The sequence below is a fragment of the Myodes glareolus genome, chromosome 16 (assembly GCF_982192425.1).
Source record: "Myodes glareolus chromosome 16, mMyoGla1.1, whole genome shotgun sequence".
Lineage (NCBI taxonomy): Eukaryota > Metazoa > Chordata > Mammalia > Rodentia > Cricetidae > Myodes > Myodes glareolus.
This window is the reverse complement of record NC_142041.1, coordinates 37,771,438-37,794,101: the sequence shown is the minus strand read 5'-3', so window position 1 is coordinate 37,794,101 and position 22,664 is coordinate 37,771,438. Positions and strand designations below refer to the sequence as shown.

Below are 22,664 nucleotides of genomic sequence, written 5' to 3'. Positions count from 1 at the left end.
AAACTTCAACACAGGCTGAAATAAACTGTCAATAATATGTCAGTGCCAAAATACGCTTTATTCCAACAAGATATCTCAATATATTTAAAAGTATAATATACATCTTAAGAATTACAACAAATACAAGCAAGGTAACAGGAAAACAAGGACCCCAAAATATCTTAGAGTCATTAATTTAAGCTCTTATAAACAAGCTCAGGAAACTACTGATGAGGTCATTGGATCATTTGGAGGTCATCTTTGCATGAATATTTTTATATGCTTGCATTCAAATTCATTGCAGATTTGACAAGACCTTTCTGCTCTTCTTTAGTGCTGAGATGGAAAATGCTTGAAAATATGACATCAAGGTGACCTGGATGCATAGTAATGCCACTTCATCTGATACATGTCTAGTAGTAAACTCATATGGTGTGCTACCCATTTCCTTGATGGGTACAGTAGATACAATTCTGGAAGAAAAGAACTATTTTAATTTATCTGAGTTAAGCTGAGAAATTTCAATGCGCCATCTCTGAGCTTGGGTTTCTGCAGTAACTTTTCTGTCTTATAACGACAAATTAGTTGAGTTCCTCTAGCAGTTTCTCAGACACCACTAAATTCTTCTCCAATCTGCTTCAGGTTATAATATCAAAAACTGGTATTTATTTCCTTATGTAACAACAACCACACCACTTATACACTTATTGTATTGCCAGCACTAAATCCAAACAATGCAATCTTTCGTATAGCTTTGTTCAAAAATCCTTTTTTTTAATGAATTCCATTCAAATGCACAAACTCCTGAACTAAACTGCAAACTCTGAAAATGACCTGTTCTATTTAATTTAATTTCTTCTAAGCACAGGAAGTATGGCCCCAAAAGAAGGAAGGAAAGCAGATATATGTACACCACATGCTAGTATTGACACACACCAAAGCACGCTACAGAGGGCCATGCTTTGCCAGCAGGAACTTAACTTTATCTTTACAAATTAATAAAGTATACAGTTTCAGTGTCTTTGCAAGGAACTTAATACTTACAATGTTTTAATATAGTGTTCAAATGTGAAGTTCAGTTCTTAAAATATGAAGAAAATAAGTCCTTTAATCATCTAATGGCCCATTGACAAATCACTTCTATTGTGATAAATTCCATTTACATATTCATTATCTTATCAAGCAATTAATTTATTTATCAATATAGAAATCAAAGGATTGCTAGATACTGTTAAACATGTTTTTGTTTACACAATTATTGCCACCATTTCCATGCACTTATTTAAAAGTGAGATAAAAATCAGTGTTTGATCTTAAGATGCATAAAGTCTAATGAGGAAAGGAAAAATAACTTAGCACAGCAACTAGTATAGAAAAAAATGAAATCCAAATAGTTTTGGTTTCTAACTGAATTATAACATTCTATGAGCACACAGCAAAAGTTATATTCAGCTGATATAATCTGGAATTAAGTAGTTCTGATGTGTGGTTATCTTCTCTCCATGCCTCTGAGATACTCGCACTCTGGTTTCTGGATTTCTGAATGTGAAATTCTTTTTTGAATCTGTAACTCTCTCCAAACAGGAAGCCACAAGCACATATTCAAGGGAAGCTGAATTTTCTATTGATCTTTATAACACAGCCTTTGGGAGAGCTTCAGTACTCATCCTGGAGTCCTATGCAAATCAGAGTTCTGATTAAATTTTACAAAGCAGGCCAGACACAGACTCACCAGGGTAGACTATGATTACACCTGACACCTAGAATGCTATTCAATGCAATTACTTTCTGATTAATTAAAAGCCATGGTTTGAAACAGGTATTTCTAAGATACAAGCCATTCAGCATTAAATGAATTATATGGACAAGCATGAGCTATAGGTCATAGCTCACAGGAGAGAGACAACTATCACTCATAGGAGAATGATGATAAGAATTCAAGAGAAACGAAATCGAATCTTGATTTACTGTCTTTTTCTAGACAGTAATGGTGGAAGTTCTCCAAATCCTGATTAAGAATTCTGTTTGATGAAAGATCAGATGGAGAAAAAAAATAACCTTTTCTGCTAGAGAAGCATGCTATTATTTTGCTATATCGTCACCCCTGGAAATAAATGCTAGTTTTCAAATAAAAAGTATTCAAAGTTAGTTTGCACACTTTTCTGAAATAACTGTGCTCCCTTTCCTTATGTAATATATTTGCATTTCTAAATTTCAGTAACTGTATCCTAGTGATATTAGGGATTAGGGTAGGAAACTATTAGGAAGCAGTGAGTCATTCAGTCCCAACTTCAGATATTTAAATTTACAATTTTCACTTTCTCAATGATGTGAAAAGCAATATGATATGAATTCAATGGAACAGAAATGATGCTCAGAATTTTTTAGCATTTATTTATTTAGTGTTTGTGTGTGTGTGTGTGTGTGTGTGTGTGTGTGTGTGTGTGTGTGTAAAACAGAGAACAAATAATGGGAGTTGTTTCTCTCCTTTACCGTGGGTATGGATTCTGGGAATTGAAGTTAGGTCACAATTCTCAGAAGGAAGCATCTTTATCCATTAAACTATTTAGCTGGCCCAGGAATTTTTGAGTTTGGATGATTTCCCAAGGTATGGACACACAATACAGTACTCTGGAGATCCTTGGCAGCTGTAGATAGCTGCAGCGCCTACTTAGCCAGATGACCACAAGAGGAAATACCCAATGCTCTAGAGTGTACTGTTCCTGAGCTTTGATGTTCAATAGGAGAGGTATATGAAGTACCTTAATAAAAACACTTAATACTTTCATCTTGAAATGATTTACTGGTATACATGCCCATTACCGGTAAAGGAACATCAGCTATCAATCAGTGGAATCATGAAATGCCATTAAAACAAAAATGTGTCTAACAGCTTTGTCAACCAAATTTAATTGCTCATATAAAATTCTGTGATTTTTATAAAGTCACATTTTGAGCCTTATTGATACCTCCTGCAGTATTTCCAGTATAGAAGAAGAAGTTGTGTTTCCAGTGCTGATCAATTAAATCATATTTGTCAGCCTACAATATTTCTACTTGGCTTTCTAGAACGCACTGTTCTTTTCTCACATCCCATAATGGCATTTCAGTTAAGTAAAGACAACAAGGAGATTAGGATTTGATTTCTAGTCATCAAAAGTTTTGAAGAATGGTATGAGTTAATCTTGAAATAACTGAGAAGAAAAGCATATGTTCAATTATATGTGCCAGATCTCAGATATAAATGTCCTGGGAAAGCAAAGATGAATCGGAACTGCGGCCTACCTTTTAAGACTCACTTTCTAGTGAGAGAAAGATAGGTAGTGGACACTGTTTTAGTGAACAAAAAGAGGAAATAAGAGCTTCATATCACAGCAAGAGAGGACAAACAGTGTGTAGGAAAAGAGGCCAAAATTAAGAAAGATAAAAAGAAATTATCAGCCTCATGAGATAAAATGTTTGATCATATAAACTTGCCATACTGCATTCAGATTTAAACACTTAATCCTTCAGGGCATGACAATGACTTTTAATGTGGGCTTTGAACAGATGATCAGCAAACATGAAGTCAGGGAAATATATTAAAAGATCACTATTAGAAAGAATGTTTTCTCTGTCTCTGTCTGTCTGTCTCTACACACATACACACACACACACACACACACACACACACACACACACTTTATGAATCACCCTCTGTTGACTATAATTTTTGTTAGATCTTCCATGTTAAGAGGCACATCCTGGTATCTGGATGGTCTTCTAGATAGGAAAATTTGTTTTAAAGGAGAAAACTACGAAATGAATCTAGGTGTTAAAATATGGTGTTCAAATTCTGGGTGTGGCACCGAAGCTGGGGAAGAACATGCAAATTACAAAAGAAATGTGAAAACCACACAGAGAGAGACAGCAAGGTTCTCAGGGAGGCACGTTCAAAAAGAGTGACGATATGTTACTTTTGTCTATGTTAATTCTGAAGCATTCGTGAAATTCCATAAAAATGTCAACAATAGAATTTAGCTCATTTTAGGCTCCCAAGAACTGATACAATGTATGGTATTGCTATACTGAATGATTCAGCCTCTCTTTGGTTCCATGAGTGACAACATCTTTGCTGTAGTGGTAGCAATAGCAACAGAGACTGTGTTATTGGTGGAAGGGAGTGTGTACTTGAGGCCTATTATGAAGTCTTTCTGAAGGCATAATTTCCCATGGTAAGAACTGGCACATACCAACATGTCATGACTTTATATAAAGTCTGAATAAAAATATAAGAGTGCTAAACCTACAGCTTTTCATCCAAACCTCATGGTGACATTCTCCAGGTTGCCTCTCTTACCTCTACCCAGATATTTCTTCTGACAAATTCCCAAACTTCACTTAGACTTTCAGTTCAAATATATCCTACCCTTTTCAATGACTGATCCCTTCTTAGTTATTCACTGAGTAAAATACAATATGAATAATTTGCAAAACCTATGCTTATTTGATGTAGCTTTCCTGGAGCACATATGTATTTCCTGGTAACCAAACATTTCAATTGTTCTCTATAGAACAGATTCAAAATTTGCATCCAGATTCTTTACCCGGACATGTCTTGACTTCCAAAATTTTTCTCCCAAATATATTCCTTTGTTTCGTACCTGTCTTTGAAAATACTCCCATAAAATCAAATGGATACGGCTTTTCTCTCCTAAACCACATTCTTTTCTACCTCTGCCCTTATTATATTCTTATCAAGAAATCCCACAACTTCTTTGCTCTTCCTGCGACTTAGTGCACTTGCATTAAGGTCAATCTGGGGGCCCCCAACCTTCACAAGATTTTATGCAAGTTCTGGCCCAGTATCACACCTTTCCTGAATCTGTTTAGCTGTGCTTACTGCCCTGATCGATAGATTCAGTAATGCCTCTCTGTAATGTTGTACGTGCATTTAGATTGTTATTGGCATCATAAGCACTTAAAAAATAAGCTTGCTATGTAAGATAAAACTTGTCTTGAGTCTATCTGAAAGAAAAATAGACAGTCTGAAGCTGTAACCCTTGGCCTAGAGTCTGTTCAACAAGGCTCCACCAAATTTCTTAGTGTTCATGTTGCAGCAGACAAAACTGGCTTTGGTTTGGGAATTAGTCTCTACCTCGACACATGAAGCACACCCTGAATATTGAATTCTATGATTAAGATTGTGTAAGCCGTGACGCTGAGGTAGAAGGATTGCTGCAAATTCAATGTCAACCTAGGTTTTATACTAGATTCAAGACTAGTTTAAACTATATCTCCAGACCATATGTCTAAAAAACAAAGAAGGGAAAATTATTATGAAAATAGAGCTTTCCTTCTCAAGGGAATTTCTCCTGGAAATGAACTCAATCTCTATAAACTACTTAAAATGATTATCTCTCTGTGGCCAAAAGTAGAGAGGGGGGAAAGCGTTGGCTTGAATTATCTTTAATATAAAAGAAAGTTTTAAGTCAATCGACTGTTTTCATATTTCAAGGGGGAATATGCTACTGTATTTCATGGTTGACTTAGATTTTTTTGTTTGTTTGCTTGTTTTATCGAGACAGGGTTTCTCTGCAGCTTTGGAGCCTGTCCTGGAACTTACTTGGTAGATCAGGTTGGCCTCGAACTCACAGAGATCCATCTGTCTCTATCTTCCAGGTGCTGGGATTAAAGGCATGCACCATTACTGCCTGGCTGTTTGGCTTTGATTTAAACACAGGAAGCCCATAGCAAAACATGTTGGTCTGTCTACAGCTGGAGATGTAGAGGAAAGATGAGAGATTCTGGAAAGGGGGAGGAAAGGAGAGAAGAATGGTGAGGAGAAAAGAGGAGAGGCAAGTTAATGACAGCAGCAGAAGAGAAAGTGTATCTGGCCAGGTCACAATACAAACACAGATGAAGGTTGGCATTGCCATCAGCAAACATTTGGTGAGAATCACTGTGCATTACATTCCTAGTAATAATGGACCTTCCCACAAAAGAAGCACTAGAAACCTATTTCACAAACATTTCAGAGCAAAGCCCTGCACGCTTGCGTGTGCGTGCGCGCACACACAAACACACACACACACACACATGCACACACACACACAAGTAGAAGCAGCAAGGTACACAGCATTATATCAATTTATCATGTAAAAAAGTGAACTGTAAGCATATATATTGGAAAAGGGATTGGATTGTTAGTTTAAAACCAGAAAACCAAAATAATATGAAAACCTCATAGGTTTTTATAAAAGACCAGATCTTTGGAGAAAAAATCCTGATGTGTTAGCTGTGTGCCGTGGTAATGTACTATCCTATTTTGGAGCTTCTTGTCACAAAAGGGCTATAACTATGCCTCATTGCAGGGCAAATATAGATTTACACAGAATTAATATTTAATTTTTGGTGTTTATTATTATTATTTAATTACCATGTTAGAGTCAATGGAAAGAGGTATGATTTATTTAGTCTGGTTATTGTCCCCTCCTTACTTCTGCAGAAGAGACTTTATAAAGATTCTCAGCAGCCATATGGCAAATTCTTGTTAAACCACAATGAATAAATCCTTTCTAATGAAATGTTCAGTTTCCTCACTCAGCAATTTCCTACCCCTTGGTCCAAAAGCTCTTGCACAGATTTTATCAGACTGTTTGCCCCTGGCATGGCTGCTTAGTTTTTAATCCATTCAACAGTACCCCTTTTTCACAAGCATGACCAGTTCTTCACCAGTACCAGCTCCTTCTGCCCTCATGACTGTAACAAAAGCTTCGAAGGGAAGATGGGTGACCAACCAGTGTTAGTTCCAATCCTAGAAGGTCTATTGATTCAGTTATGTTGTTTCACTCTTTACCTCCCCAAACCATTGTCTGATCTACAGTCCCCTGCATCATCTCCTTGGTAATGTAAATATGTTCATTAAGAAGATTGGAGCTGCATACTACCAAGGGTCTACAACGCTCTGGCGAGTTATTCAGTCATTTATCTTAGATTTATCTGTATTCTTCTCTTAGTACTGTCTTAACTAACACGTGAAATTAATCATGGAAGCTATTTTTAAAGTGTTATTTGATGAATGATGAATGCAGTTTTAATTCTAATTTTTTATTTCAAATTTATTAACAGTTGTCTTCTGTATTTAGTAAGGAAAAAACAGGACTGTTTATGGATTTGAACTTGATTGAGATCAGAGACTCCAATGCTGTCTTTATGTACATACATTATTAGACTTGTATTTCTGGATCAGAGATTGTGGAACAGGCCCATAAGCTGGGCTGTTACTGTGTTAACATATCATTTAGATGGTTTCAATGTGTTTTATTGACTCTAAACACTAATTTTGTGAGAAAAAGCATTTGTGTAATCTCTAATTTAAAGAAAATAATACTATGATCCCTCAGATATATGCTTATAATATGAATAGTAATAGGTTGTTAAACAGAACACTCCTTCAAAGCCATAACCATAACCATGATTTACAAAGCTACTCTCACCTTAATAGGAAGTTTACAGAACGCAATAAAGATTTCTATAAAGAACCCACAACTTAAAAGTGAATGGTAATAATGACTACAAAACAAAACAACAACAATGAACACTTAACTAAGCATTTACAACACTGAGAAATCTCCTTGACCATTTTATTTACTTTCAGATACAAGTGAAAAAATATCCCTGCCAACCAACAAAGGAGAGATATGTTGTCTACTGCTAAAACAAAACAAAACAACAACAACAATAAAAACCAGGCTTTGACACTCTTCCAGTCAATCCGTCATTGGGCACAGCCAGTGCATAGATATGTGGCTCTGGAAATAGGCATTAAGGAGGAGTGGTAGAGGATTTTGGCCTTGAGGATCTGCATTTCAAGGAATAAGACCAATATTTCCATAACTGTATATTTAGAGTAAAGCTGCTAGATTTTACCAGGGCTGTCTGTCAGAGAATGCACCTAAAAATAGATACACAGATACCCTGACTCCGGTATACTTGAGAGGAGATTTGCAGCTATGGTAATTTCCAATTAAATGACTGGAAGGAAGGTGATGTTGCAAGGTATGAAGTTCCCCTGCTGGAGGTGTTAATGTGCCCTGGCTCATTGAGGACTGCATAAAGGAAGGATAGACTGGTAGTGACCTTTCTATGCTGTGCATATTCACTGTTCTTTCCCAGTGTTCATGTGTTCCCTATTATTTTCACCAAATGCTCATGGTGGTAGGAAGGATGTGTTGGGTTCAGCAGAATTACTTAATTGGGTTTAAGTAAGCGGCACATGCTAAGTAGAGTAGGTTTGCTTTCTGGCCATAAAATTGTGCCTGCCGTGCATGCTGGACTCCCGGGGAATGAAGCACAGTAATGGATGCGATGATAAAATGATGAAGGAAGGGATAAAGCCTGAGAGATAAAAGTCTCAACGGGAAAATAAAGTAGGTAGCAGCTGCCCCCATCTTAATTGAAGCATAAATTTCAGGCAGAGGATCTGAGGTTAAATTTGAAGCACACACTCTGAGTTTGTGTGCCTCTGTGCATCAGTGCACGAGTGTGATGAAAGCAAGAGAGTCAAAATCTCTGCTTTTCTGGGAAGCATTTTAAAACTATTCTTAAACATGTTAAAGGTGGAGACGTAGGAATATATTGACTGTCATGGAAAGACATTCATTTAGTATGCAATTATGAGAGTAAGAGTGCACTGGTAACAAAGCATGTTTTGGCTGCTGCGATGCAGTTGGTTATTACATACACAGTTTCTGCAGCAAAGGACTTGAACATCCCTTGTTTTTTCCTCTCTACACACCCCTTTCATGCCTCCACTCTACTCTCTGCCAGAATATATTTGAAAGTGTAAGTTGGGTTGTATTAATGGCAATAATTTATATTTTACTTTTACCATACATACAAATGCTTTAAGACCTGCCACTCCCTATGTGTCGTCTTCCCTCTCATCCTATGCAACAGGATCATGTATTCACTCTTCAGACGTGCTGCTTGTTTTAACACTAAATTGAGATCACCAGACTGTGATGACACTGCTGTGATTCCACGCTTATTTGTCGTCCATTATTCTTTCCACTCCTTAGTAAGGTGGCTAACATGACTGTTTCATTTTAAAACCTTTTACAACTGTGCTGTGGGATAATCTTTTGTACACTGTGAAGATGTGTCTTTGCCAGGGCATCTTCTGATTGGTTTAATAAAGAACTGAAAGGCCAAGAGCTAGACAGGAGAAAATAGGCAGGACTTCTGGGGAGTGAAAGGAACTCAGTCTTGTGAGGGATGCCATCAAGACTTGGGGCAAGTCAGACATACCGAATAGGAGATAGGTAAAAGCCACGTCGTAAAATTTAGATTAATAAAAAGATTAGTTTAAATTATAAGAGCTAATTGGAAACAAGTCTAAGCTAATGGTCAACCTTTTGTAATTAATAATAAGTCTCCATGTCATTACTGATAGCCAACAAGAAAGTGTAACTACACGATGTAGATAAATGTATGGACAAACATTTCACTAATGGTTTTAACAGAGTTTTTTAAATGAGCTTTTCACATGTCTGATGTAGTTTAGTATGTTTGTTTGTCTTTCTATTTTTGGAAAAATAAGCTACTTAGTGGAACTATAAGAGAGGGTTATTAATTTATTCTGGGTACATATTGTGCATTGGTTAGGAATTTGAGGAATGTTTGGAGGACATGGCAGAGATACATGCCATCCCAGAAAACATTTAAGTTCATGCTAGATCAAACTCCCCAGTAAACTTTGAAGATTATATGTCAGAAGGCCTCAGCATGTGAGGAAATGCATAAAGCACAGAACAGTTGCATTGCATATAGAGGGAACCCAAATGTCTTTCATGATCTGCCTTGGAGATCCCATATCCCACCACATGGGGTAAACTATTATGGGAAGTAATTTGGAAAACAACCGCACCTTTCATATCCTCTCTTTATAGCTTAATAATATGCCTATGCTCAAACATATATACTGTAGGAAATCCTACAGCCTTTAGTTAACTGTCCAGTTGGGTGTGACCTCTTATAGTATTTATGCTGATGTAAAGCGCATGGCAGCTCTCTTTTCCAGCTGTGGAATTCAGTTGCTGTTCTCTGTTCCAGCAGAGGTTTTGTATAGTTATATATAGTAATATATAGATTTATATAATAATATATAGATTCATATAGTAATAGATTCATATAATAATATAATTTTCAGTTAGGCATACCTTTCCTTCAATGTGCTTTAAGGAAGAAAAATTGCTTCTAAGCTTACAAATTATGCAAAATTTCATGACTTGTTATAAACTTTTTGGAAATAGACCTTGGAAACCTTGATTCCCCTCACATGTTTTTACATCCTGACAACATTTTTCCCTCTCTCCTCTCTGCCCAATCCCTCCTCACCCTTGAACCCCCCATCCACTCTCCTCTTTTTCTATTCAGAAAAGGGCAGGCTTTCCATGAATATCAGCAAAGCACAGTATATCAAGGTGCAGTAAGACAAGGGACCTCTTCTCATATTAAGGCTGGACAAGGTAACCCAGTATGAGGAAGAGGGTCCCAAAAGCTGGGAAAAGTGTCCAAGAGAACCCCTATTCTGAGCGTTAGGAGTTCCACAAGGGCACCCAGCTACACCATTTTAACATATACACAGAGGGCCTAGGTCAGTCCCACTCAGGTTCCCTTATTGTCGGTACAGTCTCTGTGAGCCACTATGAGTCCAGGTTAGTTGATTGTACATGTTTTCTTTTCTTTTTCTTTTTACATTCAATTATTTACACTTCCTTCCCTCCTCCCAATCTCCTCCTGCTCCCCCACACCCCCCTTTCTCCCTCTCCCAACCTGCTTGAGAGAGGGCCAGGAATCCTGCCATGTGAGAAGTCCCAGGCCCTCCCCCCAACATCCAGGCCTAGGGAGCTGTGCATCCATATAGACTAGGGTCCCAAAAAGCCAGAGCATGCCGTAAAAAGAAATCCCAATGTCTTTATCAATGGCTTCTCAGTCAGCCCCCATTGTCAGCCACAATTAGAGATTCACAGTGACCCTCATCAGAGCAATGAACTGAGCTTCCAAGGTCCAGTTGAAAGGCAGAGGGAGGGAGAAGATGATCAAGGAAGTCAGGACCGCGAGGGGTTGGTCCACCTACTGAGGCAGTGTGCCTGTTCTAATGGGAGCTCACCAAATCCAGCTGGACCAGGTCTGAATGAGCTTGTGATCAAACCGGACTCTCTGATTGTACAGGTTTTCTAATGGTGTTCTTGACCCCTCTGGCTCCTAAAAAATCCTGGAAAGAATCATTCTGAGCGAGGTAAGTCAGATCCAGAAAGACGACCATGATTGATGTCTCAACCAATTGTCACTAGAGAGGCTTCATCCAGCAATGGATAGAAAGAGATGCAGTATCCCACAACCAAACATTAGACAGAACTCAGACACTTTTTTACGTAGTAAGCTATGTCCCAATGAAATCAGGTAACCGCCATTCAGACAACTGAAAACAGAATGACTATAGTATTAATGCAAATGATAAAACTGCAATGTGTGTATTTTCTGTTCCTTTTAAAAACAGTTAATTGTCACTGAAAATGTGTTTTAGAGGATACCTATAAACTGTATTTTCATACAGTACTGTGAAAGTGTTATCCCTGTCTGCTGTAACTAACAACATTTACTTCAAAGGACTGTGAGAAGGGAGGTTGCTTCCTTATAATACTTGGATCAAATTGCTCACCACACCTCTTCCCCAAAATAACTACTTTCGCAACTCAGAAACAAAATATCCTCCAGAACGAAAGTAAACTTTACAAATAACAGTGATCTCTCCCTTTGTGGAAAGATAATGACTAATTGGGTTATTACATGAGTATTTTTCTTGAAAATAAACAATTTTATTTCCCTTTCAATACTCTCCTTTACAACTTTGAAGTTTTGATATGAATTCTTATTTGTTGAAAATACTAAAACAAGCACAATTTGATAACTATCACTTTGTATTCATCAAAAGCAAGCTTAAAAATCACAGAGTCTAACATGTAAGCATTACAATAAAAGCTAAGTAAATCATGGTTAATAATTAGCAGTTTTCAGAGTTAAAAACAAAAACTAGCTAAGATTTGAATGAGTTTCTTGGATATTTTTGAAGCAATCCAATTTGAGTATGCATCATCATTTTAGGTACTACATGAATAAAAGTCAGAATAATAAATATCTTCAAAGAAATAAAAGCAAGAATGATGATATAATTTTCTGAATTGAAGCAAGCATAAATAATATTTTTAGAATCACATATCGTGAAACCATATTCATGTTTCTGTGTTGTATATAATATGAATATGTCAAGTCAACACTTTCCCTACTGCACCCTCAGAAATATGATTGTTGATGTCGTTAGAGTTAAGAATAACTACTCACAGAGGAAATATCTATCACCTACAAGTTTTGACTATTACATTAAACTAAAATCAAGAGTCTATTTGAGTGTGCTTAATGGACACCTTACAACAGCTCCTTGCTTCCCTTGAGAGAAAAAGTCTCAATTCTTACTGTATACATTATGAGGCAAAGAAGTTCCATTCTTCAACAACCTCTTCAGTGGACTTAGAAAACAAATTGCAAAGCTATGCATTATTCAGTACCTCCTGGAAGCATACCAAAGCCCTTGGAGCAGACGATGAATGAGCAGATGTCTCCCTCACACCTTACCTGGTTTGCTCTTTTTTAAAAATCCAACCCCTGCTGTCTACCACACAAAGCTCATGGCCACTGGGTGAAATCCAAACCGAGTAGTTGATCATGATACTTGCAGCGTGTCACAGGTAGCAGCATCTCTCAGAGTCCCACAAGCCAGCATCTTGAAACATGCCTGGAACAAACAAGACATTTCTTCCTTAAAATTGAAAAATGGTGAGCCACGTCTTAAGACTGGGGGCATTCACTACTCAGTCAACAAGGGAGTCATAAAGTAGTGTGTAAGGGACTATAAATGCCACTCAGGGTACTGAGAAACACAAAACTGGAAGGCTGAAGTGTGTGCTATTCAAGAGGTGAACATGCAGAGCACATTTTCCTTTCCATGCTTTCATTGACCTACTCAAGCTACAAGTATTAATAAATGCCATTAATATTAAAACTCATGCATACTATTAAATATATCTTAACCTTCATATAACTGACCACCTCTAGAACTCAGAGTATTTCTCTGACTTCACCCATAACACTTTCAGGTAATTGAGCATCGAGATACCACAGAGAAAAACCCTTTAGCAGCAACAGCAGAATTTACACGGTGATATGGACCAAATATAGTCTATTTTGTGAGTTCTCTTATTCCACATAAAGTCAGCATTTCTAGTAGAAAGACTAGGTCGCCGTGTAAACAAAATGTGTGATAGAGATTCTTGAGTGGAAAATATGAAATATTATTGTAAATTTAGTAGCCCCTACTATCCATGTTAAGATATAGATGAAAAGATAAGAAAGAGGGTAAACATTTTGGAGTTAGCATCTCTACACAGAGGGATGGCTGGAGCCTAAGAAAGTAATCATATAACTGTTTGGGAGCAATCAGTCACACATTTAATGATCCAATCGCTAAAGTCTGATGCCTAAATACATAAATAAATGCATGATTAATTTCAGAGAGAGAAACTGGGGTTCAGTTTTAAGACCTGAAAAGCAAAGCATTCAGGCTCTGGCTCTTACCTCTACCTTAGTCTGAAAATGGCGATCCTGCCTTTAAGTTAATTTCAGAGTGAGACTGAGAGCTGTCTCCTCTCGTTTTATAGTCCTCTCTAGTGTTATAGAGATTTGCATTGGTATGAATCTTGGTCTATTGATACAAATTTAAGGTTGATTTTGATATCTATATATCTATATCTATCTATCTATCTATCTATCTATCTATATATCTATCTGTCTATCTGATCTTGATTAAAGTATTGCGTTTGTCCAGCTCATTTAAAATTGTAATGTATAATTAATAAATATAGATAAATAGAGAGTCATATATAATAGGTCAAGCTTGTAGTCATGTTAGTTAGATTTTCTAGATGTACAGAGATGTATTTCAGATGGATGGACATTCTTCAAATCTTTCAAACTGTGGAATATGACATTTAAAGTGTTTTAAGAATTTAGGATTTTTCATGACAGTGAGACACATCTGTTCCTGGCAGCACCAATTACTTCAAGAGAAAGATGGGCATCAAAAAGGCTCCTTATGGAGTTGGTTAGTCATTTGGGAAAGAAACTGCTCTTTCCTGAACTGCTTGATGAACTGGAATGCAGGACCCACAGAGAAATGACTGCTGAACTTGCCTAAAGGTGAGACAGTCCTTCAGGGTTCCTACTTCATAAAAGAGTCTGCTAGACATTCTGCAGAACACAGAAAAAGTGACTGGACAAACTGCCAATATAGATGGAACTGTCTTTGAAATTACCTCTTTCATGAAAATATTTGGGATATTATGGGCCTGTAGGCTAAAGATGGATGTCCCAACAGTACAGAACTTTGGATGACTGTCCAGGTAGCAAGATGTCTCTGTCAATTCTAGAGTTTTGGAAATTGTTTACAATGTGCTTTCTGTTTACTTAGGTAATATTATATCCTTCTGGAGTCTTTGATGGAGTTGAAGGATTTATATTTATAGTTTTCCTTAGTTATGATAAAAGATAAAGTAGATATAAGTATTGTAACTGTAATTCTTCTTAATACTTGTTTTGTTATATGTAATTTTACTATGTTAAAGTTAAAACCTTCCTTTTCATTTAAACAGAAAAGGGAAAGTGATGTGGGATTCCCCTCTGGATGGTATGAATACCATTGGTGAATAAAAAAACTGTCTTGGCTTGTGATTGTGCAAAAGAGTAGAGCTAGGCAAGGAAAACTAAACTGAATTCTGGGATAAAGGAGACAGAATGAGGGAGAAGTCATTGAGCTGCTGCAAGAGACAGACATGCTGAAAGTTTGCTGGTCGGCCACAACCTCATGGTGATGCACAGATTAATGGAAATGGTTTAAATTAAGATGGAAGAGTTAGCCAATAAGAAGCTAGACATAATGGGCCAAGCAGTGATTTAAATAATATAGTTTCTGTGTGATTATTTCATGACTGAGCAGTCAAGAACCAACAAGCGGCATCTCTCTCTCCTTACTACACTCTAGTCTGCATATTAAAGGCATGCACCACTAATGCCTGATTTTTATGGAAAACTAGTGTGCTATTGGGATTAAAGGTGTATGTCATTGTGGTTACTGGAATTAAAGGTATATGCCATTACTGCCTGGTTTCTAAGGCTAGCCAGTATGGCTGTTTTACTTTTCCTGATCCTCAGGCAAGCTTTGTTTATTAAAATGTAAATGAAATGCCAGTACAAAAGTCCATATAGATACATATGTTGTTTAAACTTTACTAATATTTTTGACATCCATTGATGGACAAAATTCCTAAGCACAATCACCAGCTTTTACTATGCTGATCTCTGACACACAAACAACTGAGTTCAATAGGGATGCAGAAAGGTACTGATAGAAATGACTACTTGGTAGTCTTCTGAGAAGAAGCTCTATAAACTTTCTAAAAAAACAAAGTCTGTAACAAACATATCTACCTACCACCTGTCAGTCTATCTATCTATCTGTCTATCTATCTATCTCTCCAATTATTCTTTTCTTATTAATTCTACGTAATTCTACGAGGAGACTCTTTTGAATGATTATGTTCTGCAGGCTAAAGGGCACAGGTGTACAACCTGTGCTTTAGCAAGTCACAATATCGTCATTCACCTGTAGATAGAACTTTAATTATTCCCAGAAGGTCACACAGAAACTTCATTCAAAGTCTCAATAGTGAGAGAGTGACTGTCCCATTTCAGAAAGGACTGCAAGAGAACAGGGGTTCAAAGTCCAGTACAACTCATGCCTCATTAAAATACAATATTTCAAAATATGTTTTAGACAAAGTTATGCATATGGATAATAAATGTACAAGCTGCAGTTTAAAACAGGCATTTTACCTTGATACTGACTGACACACCCACATCCACATCCACACATCCTCCCTACAACACACACATAGTTTGAGATTCCGAATCTGCACATCCAAGCTCTGGTATTTATTAACCTACAACCTCAGTGAGGTTGTAAACGCAAATTATTTCTACTTATGCCACCTATCTCTACTTATCTGCTTTGAGAATGCTCATAAAATGATCAAAGAAATTATTATATAACAGAAACTAATGTCCATATGTGTCACTCTTCTTAGTCTCTTGACAGTCATGTGGAATATTGAAGAAGCCATATTCTCATGGACTGATAACAGTAAAGCATTTGTAAGTATAATTTTCAAGCTACAAAAATGGTTTTGAAGTGAGAATTTTCAAGAGCTACCTGCTTTGGAAGCAGCCATCTGTGACTTGGTACCAATTCTCACATGTTGGCACAGTGTCTTGTTATCAAAAGGTAAAAATAACATAATTTACTTTTAATGTTGATTTATTTTCTTTTAAAGGGGAATATTATTGATCAGTTTTCAGAAGGGAATGTTTTTGAAGCTCCTTTTTTATTGAATGTTGGTTATTGATTTATTCAATATTACCCCTCTAATCTACTTTGAGTTGAAAATAGATCTTTTACAAAATATATTCTAATCAGTTTTTCTTCTGACAATTCCTCCAACATCCTCACCATCACATACCCACTTAAATACCCTTTCTTACTCTCTCTCATTAGAAAATAAACAGGCATCTAAAAATAAAATAAATAGCCAGGCAGTGGTGGCACATACCTTTTAGCTCAGCATCAGGAGGCAGGGCAGGCAGATCTCTGAGTTTGAGGCCAACCTGATCTCTATACATTGTCCAGCTGTGGATCTCTGCATTTGCTTCTATCTACTACAGGAGGAAGCTTCTCTGATGATAACTGAGCAAGACACTGATCTTTGAGTATAGCAGAATGTTGTCAGGAGTCATTTTGTTGCTAAGTTCCTTTAGCAGAACAGTAGTATTTGGTTTACTTAGGTTCATGGTCTTTCTAGTCTCAGGTTCTTGGCCACCTGAGCAGAGTTAGGGACGGGTTCCTTCCTATGAAGTAGGTCTTAAATACGATCATAGGATTGGTTAGCTGCACAATTTCATGCAAATATTGCACAAGAATATCTTGCAGGCAGGTAACCATTGTAGATCAACGGGTTTGTAGCTGTGCTAATGTTTACCTTTCTCCTCTGGCAGCATGCAGAATACCTTTTGGTGTGATCAACACTGGTCAGAATGGGGAAGGCTTCAGGTTGGAACCAACTCAACCTCATGTTCATTGAGTAATATATGTGCTGTATTCAGCAACAGGTATTTATAAACAGTTTGTGGAGAGCAACCGATAGCCTTGGCAATAGCCTGAGTTGTTTGGGGATTTCCATGAGTCCGCTTTGGCCAGAACTCAATTAGATGTAACCAATTGCTAGTACTGGAAATTTCATTTGGTACTGAGAGATGTCTCGCTGGAGCTTTGTTTCCTCCATAATTTGGTGATTCTATTTAAATATATTTTATATATGTATATATTTTCAGATGCTTCTATTGTTGTAGTTTTCCATACAGTCCCATCCTTGGGACTTTTAAATGTCCATCCTTGCATTCCCTCCCTTACCCACATTTTCCTCCCTCTCCACTTAATCCTCTTCTTCTAGTCTCCCCTACTCCATCCATAACTACATATTCCATTTTAACTTCCTCTCGAGACCCTTCTTTTCCCCTTAATACCGTACTCTATACTTAACCTCTGTGGGTATATGGATTTTAGTCTACTAATAAAAAATGTTACTAATGTGAGATCTCTCCATATTTTTTTTATGTAGGCACTTAGTGCTATGGACTGTCTTCTCAGAACTGAGTAATCAAACATATAGCCAAAGGAGGCCATTCTCGTTCAATACAGCACATACTATGCCTGGGGAGGGTTGAAGAAGGGTAATTGCAGGAGAGGGGGAGGCAAATAACACTCAGGACTTTTGAAAAAGACATAGGAAAACATGATCATGCAAGTTTATTTTTAAAAATAAATATATTCATGCACAGGCATATATATATGCATAAATACACACACAGTCACGAACTGATAGACAGACAGACCGACCAAATAACTGCCAGACATACAGACAGATACAAACACACATTAATGGAGCTATGCTATGTGGAGTGATGTGCCTCCCTCAGGAGCTAATAGCTATTCACTTTCGAAATATGGGAAATCTCCCTAGAATTATTGATCAGGGGAATACAAGAACCTTCAAAATCAATATAGGATATTGTTATTCCTCTTGGTTGACTTCCAGAACATGAAGATAAAACCTTCTTGTTGAAGATACATACAGTTCAGACTCAGGACTTGGAGGAGCTGAGCCAGAGCTTATGCGGAAGCCTCCTCTCTAAGGACTAGCTCTAATAGTATCTAAAGGTATAACATAGGCTGCCTAGTGGGAGGAATCAGCAGTCCTACCAAGGGATAGAGTCTACAAACTACAATAAATGGCCTCATAAAGCGTCTGAGTAGTGTCGCAGTGGTACTTAACATTGGAAGTAACAAACAGCTGTTCAACTAGATTTAAGGATCACTCAATAGGAGAAAATTCATACTGGTTCTGGAAACCAAGCAAATTATTCATGGTTGGAGTAGCCATGAACCTGAGAGAAGAACCTTCTACTGCCATTTTCTGAAGCCAACACAGTTTCTAACTGTCTTCTATTTTAAATACTTATACCTATGGATGAATGTATCTCTTACTCCTCATCAAAGAAGCATCTTTTTTTGCCACAGATAGAGACTTACAGAGATCTAGAACTTATCAAAATGTAAAGAATAAATGAATTATTCCAACTCCAACTGGTTGCATATGAAATGGAAGCCCTATGCCCCAGACTCAGGGAAAATTGACAACAATGTGAAGGAAATGTTGTAAGACACAGGTGATCATGATGACTGATGCTAGGTGGTCTTCCTTAGAGATGACAGGGAAAATACACCCATGATGTCTTAAACATGTGGTTGCCTCAACATGACCAGTATAGACATGCCAAAGTTGACAGGGAAAAATTTACATACACCCATCCTTAGATAAAGACCTACAGGTGGCCAAGTCTACTGAGAGTCAGAGTCCTAGAAATATGAGCTAACATATAGCTTGTCTAATCCCAGTCGTCAATGCTGGGCACATATATATACAATCAATGCTAAATGTAGTCACACCCTTTATCTACATGTGTACATATAACAAAAGAGTAGAGAAAGAGAGGAAACAATAGTAATTATTGCTTATTATTGTTCTATATAAAGAAAATATTATTAATTGGGGAGTTAGGGACAGAACACAGGAGGAGATAGAAGCTTTAGAGAAAAGAACAGAGATATAGATGTAGTACCTGTAGAGAGCTGCGTGGTGCTGCGCCTTAAAGATGGCGCTGGTTGCCGCCCTCCACTTCCCCGATGGTGAGTGCTCTCAGTCGTAAATAACTCCATATATGGCTAAGGCTAAGGATCTGGCTTGCTTCCGCGTTTCTGGAACTATCTGCATTTCCCACATGGCTGTTGGGGTTGGCTACTCAGAGGCTATTTAAGCTGTGGGCTGGCTTTTCCCAGGGGTCAGAAGATTGTTCAAGGTTCCTGAATAAACCACAGTAAGAAGAGTCTGTGTTGCGTCTTCCTTGCTGGTCGAGGCAGTCGCGACAAGTGGTGGCTCATACGGGGACCCTCTCGTCAAGGACTCAGAACTTTCTGCAGGTCAGGGCAGTGCAATGGTAAGTTCCCAGGTAAGATGGGAATCCGCGACAAGAGCGGGGTTAGCGACTGTGACAAAAGCGGGTGGTCTGCTCTCCTCTGTAGATAGAGAGTGAGCAGGGAGAGTTCACAGAGTGTTGAATTGAAAGTAAAAGCGGCACCATAAGCAAGAGTGGTGCCACAAGTTGACGAACTGAAAGTAAAAGGGGGAGATTGTTTGATTGTGGGTGCTTCTCAGTTGCACCCAATTTTTTTGGCTCTTAATGAGCTGCTATGTTCAAAGAAATTAAAGGTAAAACGAAATACCCTGGAGAGGTTTCTGAACGAGTGCTATACTGTTGCCTCCTGGTTTGCCATTTCAGGAAGTCTCTCAATGTCATCATGATGTCTCAATGTCATCTCTCAAGTCATCTCAAAGTCATCTCAATGTTAGGGAGGGACCTAGACTTTGCTTTTGAACAAGGACCTTTAAGAGTGGGGTCAGGCCAGTTTGGAAACTAGTTAGAGGCTGTCTTGAGGACCAACGATGCAATGTGGACAGGCAGTGCTGGAAATGTTGCAAGAGGAAAGGTCAGAAAAGTCAGAGAAGGCAAGCAGTGAAAGGAACCATCAGAAATGGGGAAAGTTATCTGAGTCAGGTGAGGAGCTGCGATTAGCATATCCAGTGTTTCAAGATCCACAAGGAAATAGGTACGAAGAGCCCCTGGATTTTAAAGTGACTAAGTCATTGGTTGAATCTGTGAGAACTTATGGGATTACAGCTCTTTTATTGTAGCACAGGTGGAAGCCTTGAATAGATACTGCATGAGCCCTGGACAGTACTTAGATTGGAGAACCTTTATGATTGAGTTTGCCAGCGGGCAGGTTGCGGCTAATCAGGCAGCTGGAAATCCAGTGTGGGACAGAGATATGCTGCTCGAACAGGGCCATTTTGCCAATCAGCAGACAGGATACCCAGTACAAGTTTTTGAACAGATTAATAAGATTGGTATAAAAGCTTGGAAGGTCTTGCCTAATAAAGGGGAAGTGAGCGGCAACCTCACTAAGAACTTGCAGGGCCCCATGGAGCCATTTTCAGATTTTGTTGCTCATATAGTTGAAGCCACGGGGGTAAGAACCGAGAAATGCCCCTGCTCTCAGATGGATCCTTTATTTCCTTGGCAGCTTTTGGAGCTACAATTGCGGCTATAGCCATGAGTCATACCGTGCAGACTGCTCAGACCCTAAATAACCTCTTAGCAACTGAAAGGAGGTTTGATGGTAGTCAATCGGAGGATTGACCTTATGTAAGAGCAGATCGATACCCTATGGCAGATTGCTCAACTTGGCTGTCAATGGAAATATGCTGGACTTTGTGTGACTAATGTACAATATGAGAATTTTACCTGTGCTGCAAATTTGTCTAAACAGTTGTCTAGTTATCTCCTAGGTAACGGGACTGGAGAGTTTGATGCCATGATGGAACAGCTGAGGGTGGCCATCGTCACCGTGAACTCTACCCAAGTGGATACTGGAATGGCTGAAGGACTCTCATCCTGGATCTCCACTGCCATGAAACATCTAAAGGAGTGGGCAGGCATGGAAACGTTAGCAGGCCTCTTGGTGTTGGTCTCCCTGGTTTGTCTGTGGTGTATATGCAAGATCAGGTTTTCTCAACAACGCAATGCAGCCATGATTATTCAAGCCTTTACGGCCATTGAAGCAGGACAGTCCCCCCATGCATGGTTGGCGACTATGAAATTGTTATGCTCAGGATGCAAGGCTAAGCACTGCACTCGGGGTCAGCCACTTTGGGCCCAGAGAAGAGCCTGCCTGATTTCATGTGGATTGATACCCTAGATCCCACCTCTGAAAGAATGGTATCAGACTGGTCTGATACTCTTCTGGTGGAAGACGCCTGAATGAGGATCAGTTCAAGGTCCCAATGTCTTTCTATATTCAGAGATCAGGCTTCTACTTTTGCCTGTTGCGTCTAAAACAAAAAGGGGAACTACAGAGAGCTGCGTGGTGCCACACCTTAAAGATGGCTCTGGTTGCTGCCCTCCACCTCCCCAATGGTGAGTGCTCTCGGTTGTAAACAACTCCATATATGGCTAAGGCTAAGGATCTGTCTTGCTTCCGCGTTTCTGGACCTATCTGCATGTCTCATGTGGCTTGCTGGGGTTGGCTACTCAGAGGCTATTTAAGCTGTGGGCTGGCTTTTCCCCAGGGTCAGAAGATTGTTCAAGGTTCCTGAATAAACCGCAGAAAGAAGAGTCTGTGTTGGGTCTTCCTTGCTGGTCGAGGCAGTTGCGACAAGTACCTATGCATAAAGTTCATAATAAAAGAAGAAAACTATATACATTTTTAAAACAACAAATCCACACTAAGAAATGACATACATTTTTAGGCAAAAACATGTGCTGATTAGGTTTTTTGCTATATACTTATTTATTTATCTATCTATTTATGTGTTTAGTTTGGCAACTTGATATAAGTCAGAATCTTCTGACAAGAAGCCATCTCAGTTGAGGAAATGCCTTTATCAGATTTAACTGTAGGCAAGTCTATGGGACATTATCTTGATTAATGATTGATGTATGAGGAAGGGCCCAGTCAACTGTTGACATTTTCATCCTGGGACAAGTGGTCACTGGATAGATAAAGAAGCAGGATTTTTATTCTAGTATAGAACATTTCTCAATGGTTTTGCTCCAGTTCCTGCCTCCATGTTCCTGCTGATGTCCCTCAGTGATAGATGGCGATTGGATGTGTGTCTTAGTTACTATTTTGTGCTTTGAAGAGACAGCAGGACCAAGGCAACTCTTATGAAAGAAAGCATTCAATTGGTGCTTCCTTGCAGAAACATTGCCATCATGGTACAAGAAAACAGGCATAGCACTGAGCATCAGCTGAGGATTTTACCTCCTGATCACAGATAGTAGGGAGAGATACTAGGGTT

General features: G+C 38.4%; 1 protein-coding gene across 2 annotated transcripts in view; it reads right to left on the bottom strand.

The window, feature by feature from the left end:
- Positions 1–22,664, bottom strand: part of Lingo2 (leucine rich repeat and Ig domain containing 2) — a 1,156,348-nt gene that overhangs the window by 297,400 nt on the left and 836,284 nt on the right. For both annotated transcript variants that reach the window (XM_085677246.2, XM_085677245.2), the window contains exon 6: positions 12,658–12,817. The gene's annotated coding sequence lies outside the window, so the exon portion shown is untranslated. The remainder of the gene's footprint in view (positions 1–12,657; positions 12,818–22,664) is intronic.